Source organism: Balaenoptera physalus, assembly GCF_965194825.1.
Source record: "Balaenoptera physalus genome assembly, chromosome: 21".
Taxonomy (NCBI): domain Eukaryota; kingdom Metazoa; phylum Chordata; class Mammalia; order Artiodactyla; family Balaenopteridae; genus Balaenoptera; species Balaenoptera physalus.
In genome coordinates, this window is record NC_138902.1 from 37089293 (window position 1) to 37111581 (window position 22289).

General features: G+C 36.2%; 1 long non-coding RNA gene across 1 annotated transcript in view; it reads right to left on the reverse strand.

Moving 5' to 3' along the window:
• Positions 1-418: 418 nt before the first annotated feature.
• LOC309651407 overlaps positions 419-22289 on the reverse strand; it is a 151701-nt gene continuing 129830 nt past the window's right edge. Inside the window, exons 2-3 of the long non-coding RNA XR_014258102.1 lie at positions 15693-20401; positions 419-14596 (exon numbers count right to left, since the gene is read on the reverse strand). This is a non-coding gene — a long non-coding RNA (uncharacterized lncRNA). The remainder of the gene's footprint in view (positions 14597-15692; positions 20402-22289) is intronic.

The window sequence follows — 22289 nt, forward strand, 5'->3', positions numbered from 1 at the left end:
TTAATCTAATTTTTGCTGAAAACATATATATTTTTTAATATTCATGATATGAGGCATACAAAGCAACTCTGTGGCCTAAACTGATCATGACCTTTGTTTAAATTCCAGCTTGCTGACTGGGGACCCTGACTTTCTGCCCAATTGCTTTCAGGTGTGTTCTCCTGCTACTGATGGGTTACTTACTCTATATAATTTTTTTTCCTCCCACTTTAAAAAAATAGCATTCATTTTTACTTTTTCATAGAAACATATATGGGGGCAGTAAAATATGTTCAGTAATTTTATAGTCCAGACGATGAGAGTTAGTAAGTAAAAGTAGTACATGTACAAGGTTAAGAAGTGCAAACAATAAAATTTTCCTACTCACAGTGTACCCCCTGACATCCCCACCATACACACACACACACACACACACACACACACACACACACACACACACAACTATGGGATCATTATCATGCTCAGAACATCTCATGCAAAACACACCATTCCTTTGCCTTGGCTTTATTTCCTACTCATGAAGTTTCAAATTTTTTCCATAAAATTCTCTCATTCTTTTAAATATATGTATTCTATTCCGTGTTATGCTATCATGAGTACGAATGATTTTTTTTTAGTCCATTTCATTCTTGATGAGCATTTATGTTGCTTTTATCTTTTTAGAACTATAATGCTCTGCTGACACCCTTGTTTACACGTCTTCCGATTTTTTTAAAGTATATTCATAATTTAAATGCCTAATCCTGGAATTGCTCATCAAAATTTAATGTGTATTTTAAATGTAGATATTGGGGCTTCCCTGGCAGCGCAGTGGTTAAGAATCTGCCCACCAATGCAGGGGACACGGGTTCGAGCCCTGGTCTGGGAAGATCCCACATGCCACGGAGCGACTAAGCCCGTGAGCCACAACTACTGAGCCTGTGCGTCTGGAGCCTGTGCTCCGCAACGGGAGAGGCCACGACGGTGAGAGGCCTGCGCACCGTGATGAGGAGTGGCCCCCGCTCGCCGCAACTGGAGAAAGCCCTCGCACAGAAACGAAGACCCAACACAGCCAAAAATTAAAATAAATAAATAAATAAATGTAGATATTTACTGGCAACTGTCCTCTGAAATGTTTGTGCCAATTTTCCTTCTTGCCTGAAGTGCAGGGGTGTGGTGTTTTCCCCACAATTCCCAAGGACTGTCGACTGATAAGAGGTTAGTATTAACTTATTGTCTAGAGATGCATGTTTTCCCAAAGATTAGCACCTTTCCGTGTCTTTATTGGGTATTTGTGTCTTTGTGAAATTTCAGTCCACGTAAATTTCTCATTTTTCTGTTTGGGTGTTCCTTCTTTTACAAATTTGCATGAATTTCTTTTGTTATTAAAGGGAGTTAACTATAATATATATCATGCAATTCAAATTGTTCATGAGTATTTTCCCCAGCAGACATTTTAGCAATATTATCAATCTGGAAAAAATGGAGTATTTTTAAAATATTTAAGTCTTTAGAATAATTAGAACAATTTATGACTGACAGTATGTACTAAATGTAATTTACATATTACTATTCTTAATGTTAATAACAAGAATTTTCATCCCAAGAATATATATATTTGTACTTTCTTCTATATCTTATATGCTTTCCTTTTTATATTAAGTTTTGACCGACTTGGATCATAATGCTAGGGTTTTAACTGTGAGCAAATAATCACAATAGCATTTTTTGACAAATTCTCATACCTTCATTGATGCAAACCTTAGAGTGATCTAAATCCTCATATATGTTTGGGTTTGTTTCTGAATAATGATCCCATTGATGTATATGAAATAACAATGTTAATTCTTTGAAATTTCGTAGCATATTTTTAATATATGATAGGGCTAATTTCCACCAAAACCTATATTTTATATTTTAAATTCATTTTCTTTTCTTTTTTTTTAACCTATTTTTTTTAGATGGGCTATGATGTTAATTTGTAAAATTAAACAAAATTCTCTTTAGAGAATTTAAATAATATTCTTTGGGTATATTAAATTTAATCACGTTCAATTTAAAAATTAACTTGGGAAAATTTCCAACTTTACAATATCAGTGTTTCTAGCAAATAAAACAATGTATTTTTATGTTTCTTATTTAAAATTTTTTTTTAACTTTTAAAAAATTTTTATTGGGGTATAGTTGACTTACAATGTTGTGTTAGTTTCAGGTGTATAGCAAAGGGAGTCAGTTATACATATACATATATCTACTCTATTTGTTTTAAAACAGTGTATGTTTATATTACCTTAAATATTTTTATTTAAGTCCCTCAGTTATGTTTAAATATTTTTCTCACATAGTTCCCACACAATTCTTATTAAATTATATTCACTGATTTCCAGTGTGAATGTAATAGTTTCTTGTATTATATTTTCTTACTAGGCATTGTTCACATCTCATAAGCTATTAGTTTTTGTATAATTTTAGAAGCCTTTCTTCAGAACTTTTCTGAATTTTCTTATATACGTTAATAGTTTTAAAATTAAATAATTGTTTCTTGTGGCATATAATGGTATTATATACAAATAAATGTGCCATTCTGCCATGTTTCTCAAATGTTTATCCCCCAGATATTAATTCATAATAGTGATAATGGAGATCATTTTCTTCCAATAAACAGAAATGTTTCTACTTTTTTACCTTAAAGTATGATTCTGATTTTTAAATATATTTTTTCATTATGTTTACCAGAATTTGATGTATTCTTTCCTGCTTAATTTTAATTTTGCCACCTTATATGATTTGAATGTTTATTTTGTCACATTTCCTATAAAGATTATATTTTCTGTTCTTTGTTTTAATGCATATGTTCAGGGGCACACAGTTTCCTACTGGCATTTTGAAAAGTGTATAGTCTAATTTTCACAATAATGAGCTTTATAGATTTGTACATTTTACCCAACATCTTAGCACTTTAGAAAACAGGCATGATTTCACACTATGGAAGAGGAGAGTGCTTGTTACTAATACACCTGCAAGACTCCTTTCCCTCCATCTCTGATTTGTTTTCAAATTATAATTATTTTCAATTATTCAAATTGCTATATGTAGTCTTTCATTCCTTGGTATTCAAACTTGGGTGATATCATTTAATTCCAAGATATATTAAGAATTAAAACAGTCACATTTTCTCCTACCTTTTCTCTGACCAAAATGGAATGGAATGCAGAAATTAAAAACCAAAAAAATTTTTGAAATTTACAGCAATTTAAACATTACAAAACTTATTCCTTATGTAGTAGATAAATACAGGTTAAAGAAGAAATCATAAAGGAAAATAGAAAAAAACTGAAGTGAATTAAAAAATACTAAAAGTTATGATATATAGTTGAAACTATGCTCACAGGGAAATTTATAGCTATTAAGTATCTGTATTTTAAAGGGAGAGGTATTTAAAATGAAGAACTAAATACTCCACCTTAAGAAGTTAGAAAAAGAAAAGAAAATTAAACCAAAGAAAGACTAATAAAGTAAAATAATAAAGATTAGAGTTAAAATAATGAAATAGGGATTAGAGAAAGAATAGGAAAAATCAAAAAAATTCAAAAGGTGAATTTTTTAAATGATTAACAAAAACCAACAAATCTTTACCTACACTGACCAAGAAACTAAACAAAAAAAGATGTATATATATTACAAAAATCAGGAATGAAAAGGGGATATTATTACCAGCCTTTCAGAAATAAAAAGAATAAACAACTGTATACCAACAAATGTGATATTCCTGATCAAACGTACAGATTCCCAAAAAGACACAAGCGACTTGTCATGGACTGAATGTTTGTGTCCTCCCAGCATTCATAGGTTAAAATCCTAACCTTCACCGCGATGGCATTAAGAGGTGGGAGCTTTGGGAAGTAATTAGGTCATGAGGGTGGAGTCCTCATGAAGGAGATTAGTGTCTTTATAAAAGAAGGCACAAAAGCTTCTTCCTCTCTGCTCTCTGCCATGTGAATAGACCATGAGAAGACAGCCACCCACAAGCCAGGAAGCAGGTCCACAGCACACAGTCGATCTACCAGTGACTTGATTTTGGACTTCCCAGCCTCCAGAAGTATGAGGAATAAATGTTTCTTACTTAAGCCACATAGTCTATGGTAATTTATTATAGCGGCCTGAGCAGACTAAGACACTTCTGAAACTGCCTTAATAAAAAAATGAATAAAGTAGAAAATCTGAATGGACCTTCAGTAAGGAATAAGATTCAATTATTCATTAAAAATCTTCCCACAAAGAAAAGCTCAGGCCCAGAGAGCTTTGCTAGTAAATTCTACAAATTGATTTAAGAAGGATTCACACAAATTCTTCAAAAATATTTTCATAAAATAGAAGAGGATATAAAATTTCCCAACTTATTCTATGAGGACAATATTACCCTGATAAGAAAACCAGGCAAAGGTACCACAAGAAAACTATAGACCATTATCTCTTATGAATATAGATGAAAAGAATTCAACAAATACTAGCAAACTGAATCCAACAGCATGTATAAAGGAATATATACCACAACCAGGGAATTTCATGCAAGAATACAATGTTGGTTAACATGAAAATCAATGTAATACACTATATTAAGAGAATAATGGACACAGATCACATAATTATCTCACTAGACTCAGAAAAAAGCATTTGAACTCTGTAATGACCTATATGGAAAAGAATCTAAAAAAGAGTATATATACATATATGTATAACAGATTCACTTTCGCTGTACAACAGAAACTAAGACAACACTGTAAATCAACTATACTCCAATAAAAAGTTTTTAAAAAAGAAAAAAGCATTTGACAAAGTCCAACACCCTTCAATGATAAAATCACTCAACAGAGTTTAGAAGGAAACTTCCTCAACCTGATAAAGGGCATTTATGAAATAGTCAAAGGTAACTGCATTCTGAATGGAGAAGACTCAATGCTTTCCCCCTAAAATCAGAAAAAAGACAAGGATCTCCATTCTTGTCACTTCTTTTAAACATTTTATGGAATTTCTAGCCAGGGCAATTAGGCATGAGAAAGAAATCAAAGACACCCAGTTTGGAAAGGAAAGAGTAATTCTGTCTCTGTTAGGAAAGACATGATCTTGGATACAGAACATCCTTAAAAATTACAAAATCCTATTAGAAATACTTAACAAGTTCAGGAAGGTTTCTGGATGGAAGATAAATATTAAAAAATAGTTACATTTCTATACACAAGCAATATCAATCTGAAAATGAAATTAAGAAAAATTCAATTCAAGATAGCATCAAAAAGACTAAAATGCTTAGCAACACATTTAACAAGAAAGGTCAAGCCTTGTATATTGAAAACTACAAAACATGGTTGAAATAAATTAAAGAAGACCTAAATAAATGGACAGATATCCCATGTTCATGGTATGGAAGACTTAAAATTGTTAAAATGGCAATACACCCCACATTTAACTGAAGGTTTAATGCAGTCTCTATAAAAACCCCAGCTTCTATTTCAGCAGAAACTGACAAGCTCATCCTAAAGCTCATATGGAAATGCAAGGACCCAGAAGAGCCAAACAGTCTTGTAAATAAAGAACAAAGCTGGAGGAAAACTACTTCCTTATTATAAAAATTACTACAAAACTATATATTAATAAAAATGGTGTGGTACTGGCATAAGTATAGACACATAGGTCAATGGGATATAACTGAGAGTTCAGAAATACGATATTTATAGATATTTATTTTTGACAAGGGTACCTACAGAGACACTTCAACAGAGAAAGAATAGTTTTTTCAGCAAATTATGCTGGGCCAGTTGTATACACAAATGCAAAAAACAAAGTTGGACTTCTACCTCACTCTTTATACAAAAATTAACTCAAAATAGATAAAATGCTTAAATGCAAGAGATATTTTTTAAACTCAGAAAAGAGAACATAGGAGCCAATTTTCTGAGCTTTGTGTTTGGCAATAATTTCTTATTTATGAAAACACAGGAACAGTGAAAACAAAAAAATAAACTAGACCATCATTATTAAATTTTTTTTCTGTTTAAAAGACATTATCAACAGTGAAAATACAATTGCAGATTTGGAGCATATACCTGCATATCATATACCTGATAAGGCACTTGTCTCCAGAATATATTGGGATAGCTTACAACTCAACAACAAACAGACAAATAACCCAACTGAAAAATTAGCAGCCTATGTGACTATATATTTCTCCAAAGAAGATATATAAGTGGCCAATAATAACATGCAAAGATGCTCAAAATCATAAGCCGTTAGCTAAATACAAATAAAAACCCAATGAGATACCACTTCTCACTCACTAGGATAACTATAATAATAAAAACAAATAAATAAAAGTTGTTGGCAAGGATGCAGAGAAACTGAAATTCAGTAACACTGTAGGTGGGAAGGCAAAATGCCACAGACACTGTGGAACATATTTTAGCAATTCATAAAATTGCAAATAGAATTACCAACCCCAAAATTCCACTCCCAGGTATATACACAAGAGCAATGAAAAAAAAGTATCCAAATATCACTTGTATAAGAATGATCATCTCAAAATTATTCATGCTAGCCAAAACGTGTGGACAATTCAAATGTCCGTCAACTGATGAATGGATAAATAAATGTGGTATATCCATACAACAGTATATCATTCAGTCATAAAAAAAGGAATGAAGTGCTATTACTAGCTGCAACATGGATGGACACTGAAAATATGCTGAGTGAATGAAGCCAGATACAAAAGGCTATATTTAGATACCCATATCTAAAATATAGTCTTGTATTTTATGTTTTAAAATATACACAGGGGCTTCCCTGGTGGCGCAGTGGTTGAGAATCCGTCTGCCAATGCAGGGGACACGGGTTCGAGCCCTGGTCCAGGAAGATCCCGCATGCCGCGGAGCAACTAGGCCCGTGAGCCACAACTACTGAGCCTGCGCATCTGGAGCCTGTGCTCCGCAACAAGAGAGGCTGCGATAGTGAGAGGCCCGCGCACCAGGATGAAGAGTGGCCCCCGCTTGCCGCAACTGGAGAAAGCCCTCGCACAGAAACAAAGACCCAACACAGCCAAAAATAAATAAATAAATAAATGTGAAATTCTTAAAAAAATATATATATATACATATATACACAGATTTCATGATACTGTGTAAATGCTTCTACCACTTGCTTTTATTCAACATTATTTTCAAGGTTTATAATTGTTGATTTAGTTCATTTATTTGATCTGCCATATAACACATCTATATTAACATACCAAATTTTATTTATTAATTGCTGTATTCATGGACACTTAGGTTGTGTTTCTTTTTTCTTTTCCTATTATAAAAGAATGCTGCAATAAACATGTCCGGATCTTTTTTTTTTTGAATGACAAGAAGATTATAGGACTGAGCCCTTAACTTGTGGGATCTGATGTGAACTTCAATAGTCAGTGTCCAGATGGAATTAAACTGTAGGACATCCAGCTGATGTCTGGAGGGTTGGAGAACTGTTTGTTGGCGTGAGGAAAACCCCACACATTTGATGTCAGGAATGTGTTGTGTAGAAAACAAACAAACAAACGAAACAGATAAGGATGAAGTGTTCTGTAGAAATAGATCGTAGTAGTAAAGGGAAAAGCAGCTCATGCTCCCGAGTGAGGGATTTGGGCTTCTTATATGAGACATCTTGTGACTTAGATTTAGCTTGGGAATAAATTACTTCACCTGTAACTGACTATCCTTGAGAGCCCCTTGGAGATCTTTGGTTTGAACAAACAATACACGCTCCTACCTAAAGGTAGAGGTATGGAGTCTTAAATTCTATTACTTTAAAATTTTAATCTACACATACGGTTAACTGCTAATTTACAAGGTAAAATTCTTTCTCTCCTCAGCGGGATTCAAACCTTTGTGTACATGGATCCCCTCCGTTATTCTCAGTGGGGGTGCGTTTGCTCCATATGAGAAATCCTTACATCTAAATGGATTTTCTAGACATATTATTTCAATGTTTCTGAGTATGTATTCACAGCCAAATAAATTTTATATTTCTTAAAGAATTTATAAAATGCTAACAGATTCCCAAAACTCGACACTTGCAAATCTGCAGCTTTTGGGGTCACTTTTAGATATAGTGGGTTTACCTTGAGGTTAATTAAAATGCTATCTTCCTTATCAAATTCAAAGAATGTGCTCACTGGGTCTTCTGGGGGGTGTCACCAAGAATGTTTTTGGCTTTTTTTTTTTCTTTTCTCCCCATGAACCCATCCTCGACTAAATAAATCTAGAAATATGTTTATTCTGTTTATGGGGGACAAATGTAACACTTACAAGCCAACTTTTTGCCCCAGGGGAGGAATGTCAGCTTGGCACGGTTTCTAATTTGGCTAATTTCATTGCTTGACACCAGCGGTTCATTTTGCAATTTATGGTCAAATACAGCCTAATCTTTCTGTGCCCATCTCATTATGTAAATATTGAAATCTGTAGAAATGACCCTCTGTGGCCTTGTCTGGATATACTAGAAAAGAGTAAACTAGCTTTTAGTCAAGTGATCTTGAAACAAATCACTTTCAGAAAGAGAAAAAGATTCAGCAAACATTCCAGTCATCTATGGAACAGGAATTACCAGGGTCTGGCATGCTCACACTTTTACCAACATCCCAGTGAACCTGCCTCTGGCCCAGGAAGGCAGCTCACTCAAAATAAAATTCTTACTTGATACTCAAATGTCAGGCTCATTGTCTAGATTTCATCCTCAGTCTAATCTTCGGTTGGGTTGAAGCTTTGCACCTGGCTTCTCTCAACTCTTTGCAGGTTTCTCCCTGGTCCTAACACCTCAGGCTGTGTCCTGGGCTGCTGGGACCCAGGTGCTTGTTTCTTCTCTGCCTCTCCGTGGTCCCCGCGTGACCTCCAAGCCTCTGGTACTCGTCATTTTTCCAGACCTTGTCTGTATTCTCCTGTCCCAACTTTCCACCTCCTCCCACTGCTTTCCAAGCTCAGTTGTAATAATGTAAACTTCTCCTAACTTGAGCTCTGCACTGACCAGAGTCGTAGGATCCCACTGAGAAACCAAAATAAAATGTTATCAGAAGTCTGCACTTAAATAACGAGAATGAAAACTGTCTGTGATGTCTCAGCATCACTGAAATCATGCAACGAGAGTTAGGAAGACCAGGTGCAAGTTTGTTTGAAGAGATTTCGTATATTCTCCTCTAACTGCAGTTTTTAAAATTATTATTGTTTTCTTCAGAACTCATGGCAATCAGTACTGATGAGGACATTCGCTTGAATTAATGCTCCTGTGACCTACAGTGGCACCACAGAAGAAAGGGAACTGAGTTGGATGGGGGGGATTACAAACATGAAGGAGGGAGTGAACTTTCTTTTGTACCAGATTTTTGCTCCTGAAAATTTTTTGAAAATTATTTGAAGGGCTCTATTCTTAACGCTATACCACCATCAAATTGATTCCTATATATCAACCATAAGGAACTAACTATATAAACTTAGTGTGGATACATATACACACTATATATATATATATATGTATATATGTATGTGACTAAATACATTGCACTAATAATTGTGGGCTGCATGTATACATATGTGTACGCACACACACACACACACGCACGCACACACACACACACAGACTATGCTAGCTAGTTAATTACAGACTTCATCGGGCAATCTTTGTTCCTACTCATCATCCATCTTCTCCCTTTAGGACAAAATCCTGACTTAGTTCTATGGCCCGTGGACGCCATGCAGCTACAGAACCATCCTCATCCCTAGGTGCAGAGGTAAATGCCAGTTTGTCCGAGCCAGGGATGGTAATCCCATTCCTTTTACCACGGTCAGCCCCGGGATCCAACCATAAGATGGTCAGCCCAGAGCTCTCGACAGAAAACCGTTATTAGTCTTAATGCAGGCTATGAATGAATGTGCTCAGAAGACAAGGTTTGTGGGTAGCTCTGGGGCCTTGATCAGGCACCCACTGTAGGTCTAGTTAACAAAATGATTTTCTTTTCATTTGCTCTGATGTGAGGCAGGTTTCTGGTTAGGTGTGGCTGGAAGCCTCTTTACTGGTACCTATTTCTTACCTACACAGCCGTCCTCCTATCTTTCAAACATTATCTTTTAGACTTTCAGACTGTGCTCTTTCAAAATAAACATCTTGCCATTTACTTTTATGTTTAAAATTATTCATCACTCAATTTCCTATGGGAAAAGGATTAAGAATTTTTATCATGGTTCCTACTACTTTTTTGATCTCCCCACACAAGCACCTTCCTTATCTGCCCTGTACTTGGAGTTGCCACAGCCTAGACTCTGGACCATCTCAAACACCCCCCTCAAAATCCATCCTCTTCCTGATCCAGCTAATTGTAATGACTCATCCTTCATGTCTCAGCCTGACTTTCCCTGTAGGGTTTTCAGTACCATCATCTCCTCCCACTGTCACCTCCTGTGACCCTTCCACTTTGACAAGCAAGATACCTGTAAAATGCATTTCCTCTGTGCCCTGGCACTCATCACATTGCAGTACACTTATGCTTATTTCTTTTTCTAACTGTGAACTCCTGGTGGGTAAGGATGATATTTTTCTTTTTATCCTTAGGATCTGGCACATAAAATTTACTTCTTATTTTTGCTGGAGTATATTATACGGGACTAGTTTTGGGCATCCATTTAATTATTTTAAAAAAATGCAATTCCTGAAAGCTATCAATTTGTATCTAAAAGGATAATCCTGAATGAGTTGAAAGAGTAAAATTTAACGTCTTCTTTAATAAGTATGTAGGGAAAAATAAGGGAAATAAAAGGGTTTTCTGTACTTGACAAAGCAGGACAGTTACCTGAGTGGTTCTCGGATATTTATGCAAAGCAGGTATTTTTATGGGATTTCTTGCCACTTTACCTGATTTGTATATTTTTGAAGTGAAGTGTTTTGTATGCTTGGGTTGTAAGGTCAGTGACTGGAGGCTGGGCAGGGTGATTTTCTTATCTTTTCTCCCCTTCCTTTCTTTTCATTTTTTCTCTTTTCTTGATTATCAATGATCTACCTTTATAAAGTAGTTATTAAGGATATTTTATAGTTTGCCATCTTTATATCTAGAATAGAAGCTCATGACAAGGTTTGCAAATGTAATGAACACTAGCTAGAGTCTTTAGGTAGTCCTTTTCAAGGTTTAATGCATATTCTCTCTGTGCAGTGCAACTGCTTTTCTCATAAAGATTAATCCTTAGGTATAGCCAAGACTTCTTTTGTACTGAATTCATTTGGCACTGGTGTAAGATAAGTACTGTTTGGACGTTAAAGGCAAGACTAAGTGAAATCCACAGAGCAAGGACAGCGGGCTTAAAGTCAGAAGACAGCATTACAAGTTTTACCACCTGTGTTGTAATTCATAAATCAGCCTTTTCTACATATAGGTTGCTTGCAAAGATCTGATGGCACATAACATTACTTTGCATATTAAAACGATATTCAAATCAAGTTATATTATAAATATTCATCCCCAGTAAAGTACGTAGGCATTTTCCCGCAGTGGAAAACATGCCATGATATACTTATATATCCATTTGTGAGATTATTTGATGAATGTTTCTTTAAAACCGGAGCACTCTAGAACAGACTGATAGCACAGATGGCTTGTGTTCTTCTGCTCACTAGCAAGACACACACTTGGGAGGTGTACAATCCCTCCATGGCTCAGTTTCCTCGACTGTAACATGGGGGTGATGATCATGGTAAAATAACACATTCTGTAAGGCTACTGTGACAATCAAAAGAGTTAACACAGATAAGTGCTTGGAAAGGCATCTGACACAGAGTGAGTGTCCGATAAGTATTAGCTGGAAATATGAATGTCTATTTCTCCTGCTAGAATCTATGCTCGAGAAGAGCAGGAATTATGTCTGTTTATTCCATCTCAGAGTTCCTAGCACCTGGCCCAGCACTTGACATTTAGCAGACATTGAAGACCAGCCTGAAGGAAAGCACAAATGGAACTCAGGGCTTTGAATACAATGGTTTTCTCCTGCTAACCGAGTGGGAAGGTCAGAAGTTGAGGGGCGGCACGGGAAAGGAGCAGAATGTTGGGGAGGAGTGGCGATAGCACCTGACCCGAAGGACGTTAGAGGTCGTGACAGTCACCACCCCAAGAGGCGGCTCATACGACACTTTTCCTTGATACAACCCCGACTTTACACCCTCCACCTTTCTGCCCTGCTTCTCTCCTCTTGAGTTCTCCCTGTTCCTTTAGACAGACTCATGATCTCTTTACTTTTGTCTTTCCCGCAATCTGCTCTCTTCAGAAGATTTAAGACTTTTATCTTTTTTGAGAACTTCAGATACCGTGCTACCTTTCCCCAGAAATATTTGCAGTTTTAACTGTATCTTTCATGACAGAAAGAAAAACAAACAAAAAGAGACCTTGCTCTCATGTTGCAAGATAGCAGGCATCACCAGCAGGCCTTGGAATTATCTTGCCGCCCAGAGAAAACTTTCTATTTCTCCTGAAATTCAATTCAGCAGACTCTCCCATGTTTTTATACAGTTGATGTGTATATAGACACAGACCAGCTTGCCAAATTTAATAGACCAGGCTTTATGATCAAAAGTCGTATTTTAGTTGAGACTCAGCAGAAACTAAGAATGAGAAAATGTTTACAAAGATAATAATCACCTTTGTATGGCTCCTTAATACATAGATTTTTATAAAATGTACTAGCAATTTGTTCTTCCCAAAATTTGCATTAGCACCATATTACAGATGAGGAAGCTGAGTTACAGACAGATTAAGTGATTGCCTTTAGGCAGATTCAGGATGCAAACCCAGACACCAGCATCGCAAACCCTGTTTCTTCCATGCTCCCCACTGAAGCAAGGCATCCCCCCTGATGGATGTAGAGTCCCTCCCCTGTGATCCTCCCTCCCCTGTGATCTTGATCTTTACCACCAGCAGGAAGTACCACCACTTCCTGCTCCTGTTGGGCAGGCGAAGAGGTGTAATTTTGGTTGTATACAGCCATAACCGGCAATGTGCAGAACACACTGAAAAGAAAGAAAACTTTCATAAAATAAATTAATGAAAACTTAGTTGAGAAATAGTCAACTTTAACCTACTTATAGATTCGATCACATCATGGGGGGTGGTCAATAAACGTTGGTCAATGTTTGTACGACCAGCGTACAAATAGGTACAAGTAAACTTTGACTAGAAATTGAATTAATGGAAGGAAATGACAGCACAGGCTTCTGTTCCTGAGACTTCTTGACTTTTTTGAGGTTTAGAGCTTCTCTTATTGGCTAGTACTCTTTCAAGACACTGTGTATTTCAGGACCGGCCTTTGTGATAATCATTGGTTAGGTGGGGAATTTGGTGTATCACTGCCTGAATTTAAGAAAGAAGGGGAAGGTAGGGGAAAATGGGTAAGATGCCTCTCAGATGATTCTTAGACGTACACCCTCTTTAGATCGATGACACAAATTGGTCAAAAACTAACCAGCCCGAAGAATCATTCTTTCCTACAACAGCACCCATTTAACAAGGGTTTGTTCAATGGCTGCCATGGTCCTGGACGTGCATAAGCAAAATGGACAAACGTTTCTGATGTTAAGAACCTTCCCTTCAAATCAAATCTATTGACTATTAGATGAATAGTATAGGGGGTAAAAAGCAAGAAAAGTGACAATAGGTTTTCACTAGCAGGTGGGACAGAGCTGATAAGTCTCCTAATTTTCCATGTAAGCCTTAGGCTAAAAAGAAAAAAAAAAAAAAAAAAAGAGGGAGAGAGACTTTCCCTAAGTGAACAGCCAGACAGCCAGGGCAACAGTCAACTGAAGAATTGTATTTAGAACAGAAAAGGTCTAACATCTAAACATATGCACAGCCTATCAGCAGATAACTTAGTACCGAATATTGGAAATGCATCATTAAAAAAGAGCATTTTACAGTTATTGAGTACTTACTATGTGCCAGACCCTCTGCTAAGTATTTTACAAATATCAATCTGTTGAATGTTCACAATACCCAGGAGCAGAGGCACTACCATTGTTCTCTTTTTATAGCGGAGAGCATTGAGGCATGAAGGAGTGAAATGATTTGCCCAAGACTAACAGCTACTGAGGTGTAAAAACAGGGTCTTGCAAGAGATATGGGAACATACGTATATGTATAACTGATTCACTTTGTTATAAAGCAGAAACTAACACACCATTGTAAAGCAATTATACACCAATAAAGATGTTAAAAAAACACACACACAAAAAAACCAGGGTCTTAACCACGAAATCCACTCCAAAGCAAACTCCTAACTAGGACCACATAAGCAGAGGTTTTTGTTTTTGATTTTTCTATGCATTTTTTCCTGACATTCTTATAACGGAAAAGCCTTCCTCTTAGTTGATCCACTGACAAAAAGAGACCTTTAAGTAAATTTATCAGCTGCTTCTTTAGTGCTTTGGTTATCACAAAATCATCCCAATTACTTACCTATGAGACATCTCCATCCTCAAAGGATTGCGAGTTGTGATTTAACACTAGAAGTCTCTCCATCCTCAAGGTTGCATGCCCGTGTTGATCAGACAAATCTTGATCTTCCTGACATTAAAAGATTAAGCAGGTATAAGTGTTTAATTGGGAAACATCAAAGGGAAAAGTTTCAGAAGACTTTACCATTCTCTTAACACCACACTGACTTCAGTTAGTGAGCCTGTTTTACTTTTTTTTTTAAAGAAAAAAAAAAAAGTACCTCTTGGAATAAACAAAGTGTTTTCTTTTTGTTTGCCTTGTTATTTTTTTCAAATACTTTTAAAACACAGGCTAGGATTAAACTTGTCTGAGCCTTAGAAATAGAGATAAAGCTGCAGTCACTAGGGACTTCTGATTTTATCTCCTTTCTGGAGAAATTGCCTCACGTCCAAAATCTTTTATTTGCAAATTTGGTCTGGTAGTCAGAAGTAGTTATTCTATTGTTTGCTTCTCTGACCCAGATACAAAATACACACACACACACACACACAAAACATGCACAGAACTTTTTTGAAAACTATATTTTTGATTGACTGGAAGTAAAGTCTCTTGCTTTCATCATAAATATTGTCAATTCAAGCTGGTTTAGGCATGCTACATTTTTTCAGTTATTTAAGTGTTTTTTTAGTTTTTTTGTTGTTGTTGTTATTTATTGTTTTATTTTTCAGTTAAGTAAAACTGAAATATTCACTGTCTCAACCTGATCTGACTCTCTTTATCTTTACATTTATAATATTTTTAAAAAGAAACAAATTTTAAAACTTTAAAAAAAAAATTTGAAATCATTATAAACTCAGAGCAAGGTACAAAAAATAGTACACAGAGACTCGTGTTGTCTTCACTCAGCTTCTGCCGATGCTAACGAAAGGAGAATTTAGCATTTCATATTATCCATCATTTTAGTGCTCTAGAAATGTGCTCCTCGTTTTCTGAATTTGATGCAAGTTATAAATACAGTACCTGAGGACTTAGGTGTGAATACAATGTTGTAATGAGAAATATTTTTAAAGCTACCTAATTAAAATATATCCTCCAGTTCTTCCAAATATAACCCTAATTAAGCTTTCCAGGTTGTAGATACCCAAGGCTTTTAGATGTACAGGACACTTTAAAAAGTGTACCTTTTTTTTATTTTGAAAAGTAGTTTCTACATCAATGTACTTACTTACTACTGAAGCAGAGAAGCTGTTTGTACTTGGCTGTGGCTTGAGAAAGGCCTTTTGTGTGATTGATTCTATTCAAAACAGAATAGTCGAGGGCAATGCTTTAACACAAAAAAAACAAAGTAGACCAAAATAAGACAGAGAGTAATTATGCACAGTTGCAACCAAGAAACAACTAGCATATACCACAGAAGATGTAATTCAACAACGTGGTTAATTTGTAGATTTGCTAAAAAAAAGGAAAAGAAAGAAACAAGAACTAGAACTAGTGATGGCTAAAGAGATGGGCAAGTCAGTTCTCATCATTGATCCAGGGATGTTCGTCCTGGTCCACAAGGGTTGCAGTTTGCTGACTATGAACTCGGGCTCTGATGGTGGGCAGGCCTGGCTTGGGCTCACCTTCTCTGTTTATTAGTGGTGTGAACTTGGGACAGTCATTTAACTTCTCTACATTTTAGTGCCCTCATCTGGAAAATGGGAGCTGATATTTATTACCACTTAGTTTCATGGGTGTAAACTTATCTCCAAACTCATCACGTTGTATGGACTAAATATGAACAGCTTTTCATCAATCATTCTCCACAAAACAATTCTTAAAAAAGAATCTCTGCTTAGGTCTGTTGTGAGCATATAGTGGCACAGTGAAAAAAAGTATTCAGTGTAATTCCTGACATAGAATAAGCCCCTTGTAACTGCGGCCGTTATCATCATGATTCTGGACATCTTTTAAAGCAAGTGCTACTTCTAATCTGGAGCCTGGTCTCGAAATCCTCTTGAAACTTACCCTGAGAGGATTTTGGTTGCTGTGGATTTGCTTAAATGAATGCCATGAAACAATATGTATGTTTAAATTCCATTACGTCTAACAGGAAAATGAATTATAAATTTAGAGCCAGATAGACGACGAGGAGGCAGGTACAAGGGCTGAAAGCCGAGGGTTTTGGTAGCATCACTTAGCGCTGGGCTTCCCATCCTCCCCTGGACAAGGCAGCACCCTTTTCTCATATATGTATCCATTTTTTTCCTCATAAGCAAGGCTCGTTTCACTCTGACTGGGTTTTACGATGTAGCTGTGAACTGATATTAAGGAAATGCTTGGTTGCCTGGGCATTTTAAATCCATTTGAATGATTCAAATTACCCTCAAATCTCAGACACCCTTTCTGTTGTTTGTATTTTTTATGTTCCACCTTCAGTTCTAGTTAAATTCCTTTCTCTAGTCCCAAATGTGCCTGAATTTTATATCTACCTGGGGATAGTTGTTGAAGTTTTCTAATGATCACATTGAAGTACATGTTTCAAACTTTAATTTGAAAAATAAACTAGATAGGCCTCAAATTAGAGTGACTAGTATAATGAGTCCCATATGCCTATTACTCTGAATCAATTTCTTTAAAAATTTGGTTATGTTTGATTCAAGTATATAATTTTTCTTTTATTGATTTGTTGATAAGGTATTTTAAAGCAAATCGTAGACATCACGTTTTTCTACCCCTACATGCCTCAACATGCACCTCTAAAAACTAAACATTTTCGTACAAAACCAGAATGTAATTATTAAATTAATAAAATTAACAATAATTCTTTGTTGCCCATTCCATAATCACATTGTTTGATATATCTAATATTATGCTATTTTAACATGGGTTTATTTGAATCTGTATGCAAACAAATATACCACAATACTAAAGCATTTTTAAATGAAAGATGAACTTGAACATAAACAGATATTAGTAGAAAGTCAGGGATACCCATATGGGTAGAAGCTTTTTGTAAATTTTGTGGATTTATAATAGAAAGACCTCAGACTGTAATATGGAACTCAGCCAGGAGGGGGAGTAAGCACCAAAGAGCTTTCTTTTCACTATTTCTACTAGGGTGGTATTCACTAAATTTGAGGAGGGAGATAAAATATCCATTGGAGATAAAGCTCTCCAGAACTTTTAATGCCATAATTCCTGTTGGTTAAAATTTTAAAAACAAAACAAAACAAAAAAAATCAAACGAGAATAAAATCAGAAAAGATACTGCAGAAAAAAAAAAGATAAGCAGAAATGGATACTGACTATCAAGAAAATTGTTCATATTTGGGCCTGCTAAATTTGTTAGGCATTATGCAAAGACTGTAGAAATGAAGCCGAAACAAAGTTGAAAACAGAATGTCCAATCAAATGATCTGTCATCAACCACGTTGTGCTTTAGCAATTATGTTTAAAAGTTATAAAGTAACATGCACACCCCTCTTACCACTCACGATTGTGTTCTGTATATTTGACAAAGTAAAAGAATGTCATTTGAAAGTGTAAATAACGCATGGCAACAATTAAATTAACTCTACGTGTTTTCCTTTGTTCAATAGATAATTATGCAGCTCTGAATACCCGCGAGGCACTGGGTGAGGCATTGAGGAAACTAAGAGATAAGTAAGATCATCTTCCAACATTAGTAACACTAAGTATTTGAAATAGGGAGAGGAATTCTGTTTTACTTTCTTTTTTTTTTTAATTAATTAATTAATTTATTTATTTATTTATTTATGGCTGTGTTGGGTCTTCGTTTCTGTGCGAGGGCTTTCTCTAGTTGCGGCAAGCGGGGGCCACTCTTCATCGTGGTGCGCGGGCCTCTCACTATCGCGGCCTCTCTTGTTGCGGAGCACAGGCTCCAGACGCGCAGGCTCAGTAGTTGTGGCTCACGGGCCCAGTTGCTCCGCGGCATGTAGAATCTTCCCAGACCAGGGCTCAAACCCGTGTCCCCTGCATTAGCAGGCAGATTCTCAACCACTGCACCACCAGGGAAGCCCTGTTTTACTTTCTGATATTACTATGCTAGGCCATTGGTTGCTGAACTTCTGCTACATTTTCTCTTTCATAAAATTGGGAAAGTTGTATTTTCATGGAAATTGATGTGGTTAGAATGTACATGCTTTTTGTAAAAATAGCAAATCATCCTGAGACGATACCTTATAAAGTTGAACAATTTGGTCAATGCAAGTATTAACACACAAAGAACTTACTAAAATAAATATTCAAATAAAATGAAAAATGTGTATTATATTAAGAATCTTTAAGGATCATATGCATGACAATATCCCATGCATTTTGGGAAATATAATCTTCATCAGGACTCTCTGCAAGCATAATGTTATTAATTAAAATTACACCTCATATAGAGATGCATAGGTAAAAATTAAATTTCTGGTATTTTCCTTATTTCAAAATTTTCAGTTACTTTCAGATTTTGAATTCTCTTTGGTCATCTATTAGGGATTAATTTATTGTTTGATCAATCATTGCCAGAACTAATAAAAGTATTTTAAAAGTTAGTAGAAAAAATATTTAGAGATTATAGTGTTAAATGTGAATATTGCTTTTGCCTTATCAAATCACTAGCTTCTGTGCTTCTCGTGAAAAGCAAAAAAATCATGTTTATCAAAACCCTAATGGTTTAATGGTTGTTAAATCACATTGTTGCCAAATAAAAAAGAAACAATTCTGCTAAGATATTTGTCTAAGTTTCTAAGAGTTTTTCAAAAGTTGATTTAATTTTTTTGTTGTTTTTCTTGTCTCAAACAGTGAAACTTGGCATATTTTCTAAGTTGACTGATATTTGGAATACTAAACCTTTTTGTAAACAAGACATTTTGAGAATAGGCAACAACGCAAGTAGTTTTGAAACGATCACGTTGTAACCAACAGAGGAAAGAGTATTATACCAAGACAGTTCTCATAAACGACATATAATTTAAATAATCAGGGTGGAACAAGCACTAATATTATTCACGTCAAGTTCTGTAACTCTAAAGAACATTTTAAATGCTGTGAATATCTGTGTTTTGGGTTATGATTCACTTGCTAATAATTCATTACAACCTACGTGAAACCCAGTTAGCTAAATGACTCGAAGGGACTTTGATTCTACCTTGTTATGTTCAAAGACATAAGAATAATTAGTAATAGATCTTTACACAGAGAACAAAGTATCACTGAAATATACTCTTTCTTCCAAGAGAGTTATTGCTATGCATTATGCAAACAGAAGGGGATCAATAAACGTTTATTACAAGGTCCATGAGAGTCCAGGTTTGCTTTTGTTCCGTGTTGAATCCCTTGTGGCTAGAACAGTATCTGGTATCTATTAAGTAGGTGTTGTAGAAACATTTCTTGAAATGAATGAATTTGGGGATCCATGAATAGGTTGCTAGTCCTTGAGATGGAGAATTCAAGCGTGTTGAGATATCTTTTGGAGGCAGAACTGCCAGGATTGTTGGTGGATATTTGGAGGAGAAGACAAATGAAGAGGAGTTAAAGAAGATTCCTAACACATGATTTTTCTGACCAGGTCGAAAGGCACATTTGCTGAAAGGGAGTACAGTTTGCGGTAGAAGTTAATATGTCTGGTTAAAAGAAAAAGTGGCATCCCAAGCAAAAGATAATTATGAAGTAATATAAGCCCATCTGGGGTCCAGAGGCAAGGTTTTGATTGACATTATAAACATGAGAGTGTGATGCCTATAAATAGAATGTTCGGTCCAAAAGGGCTGATGGAATCTCCTAAGAATAAGGGCGAATACAGAGAGAAAGAGACCTCTCCCTCCTGAGAGCTCAATGTCGTCAAACAGAGAAAAGGAAACTAGAGTAACGGCCAGGAGAAATTCCAGACCTACCTTCAACATCTGGGGCCACCTTAAGTGTTCGCCACATTGAGCCCAGCATCTAGGAGACAAAACAGAAAGTGACAAGTCAGATGAGGGGCTCTCCATAAAGACCTTCAGCTCAGTAAAAATAAATGTAAATGTATCATCAACAAAGAACAGCTGTCAAGTACTCCTGATGTTCTGTACTTGATGTTAATTTTAGGGACTTGAAATGAGTCTTCCTCAGGAAGCCTTTGCTTGCAAAATATACCCCAAGAGGAGAAGGGGTTTTGTGTGTCCTGCCATATGCTATTGCGCACTTGGTTCTTTACCACAATAGAATTAATTGCAAGCCCTGAGGCATGGCTTCTATAAAGCACTTTCACACTAAGAGTCAGAATCTCCCCATTGGAGCCAGAAAACCTTGAGCCTTAGTCTCCACATCTTTAAAATGAGTCTCATTCATTTGACCCTGCAGAATTCTGTGAGGTTTAAAATATCTAGCATACTACTCAGTACTTCATAAAGTCTCAATAAATGCTATTCTAATAATAAATATCTTCAAGTTTTTAAAGTTCCATGTCACGTGGTTAAAATAACATAACTGTCTTTGAGATTAAAACATGATTTATCTTAAAGAGGACTTTATGTCTTATACTGTTTTTTAAACTTAAGGTGCTTTTTCAATTGGCTACACCTACTTTTAAATAAAATATGATCTGGAAGTCTCTCCTACAATATGATAATCTTAGAAACTAAGTTTCTAGAAATTGTCTAGAAAAAAAAGTGTTTTACATAGGATTTCAATGGCATGGGGTGTTGGACCTCTACATTTGATACTGATCTTCTCAGTATAAAAATAAACACGAATAAAACTACTAAGAATACCCCAGTGCCATGTCTGTGATAACAATCAAGTGACTGAATCAATTTTATTTAGGTAAGCTACGCTGAGAAGGATCATTACATCCTCTCCATCAGGATTACTTAACTGAAGTTTTCATGAATAGAATTCACCAGGCCGGGGAACTCAAGGGGCAGATATAATTACATATTTATTTTCACTAACCTTTAAGTAAAATTTAGCATCCCTTTCTTCTCCAAATAAAAGTTATTAAACAAATGTATATACCTATATAATTATATATAGTTAAATATATACAGTCAGTCACAATCTATAATTGGATATAATTAGAAATTACATAAGACAGACATTTCACAATGCTGAAAGATATTACCAACACATTGTTTAGATCTTTCTGTTTGGCTTTCCTGAAAAATAAGAAAGACAACAATTTCTAGCCTAGATGTAATTCTAACTAAAAAATTAGATGGAGTATATTGTGTTAAAAATTCATCAACTCAGGGAGACCTTCAAAATGGTGGAGGAGTAAGACGTGGAGATCACCTTCCTCCCCACAAATATATCAAAAATACATCTACATGTGGAACAACTCCTACAGAACACCTACTGAATGCTGGCAGAAGACCTCAGACCTCCCAAAAGGCAAGAAACTCCCCACGTAACTGCACTGGGCAAAAGAAAAAAAGAAAAAACAGAGACAAAAGAATAGGGATGGGACCTGCACCTCTGAGAGGGAGCGGTGAAGGAGGAAAAGTTTCCACACACTAGGAAGCCCCTTCGTGGGCGGAGACTGCGGGTGGCGGAGGTGGGGAGCTTCGGAGTCACGGAGGAGAGTGCAGCCACAGGGGTGCGGAGGGCAAAGTGGAGAGATTCCTGCACAGAGGATCGGTGCCGACCAGCACTCACCAGCCCGAGAGGCTTGTCTGCTCACCCGCCGGGGCGGGCGGGGCCTGGGAGCTGAGGCTCGGGCTTCGGAGGTGGATCCCAGGGAGAGGACTGGGGTTGGCTGTGTGAACACAGCCTGAAGGGGGCTAGTGCGCCACAGCTAGCCGGGAGGGAGTCCAGGAAAAACTCTGGAACTGCTGAAGAGGCAAGAGACCAC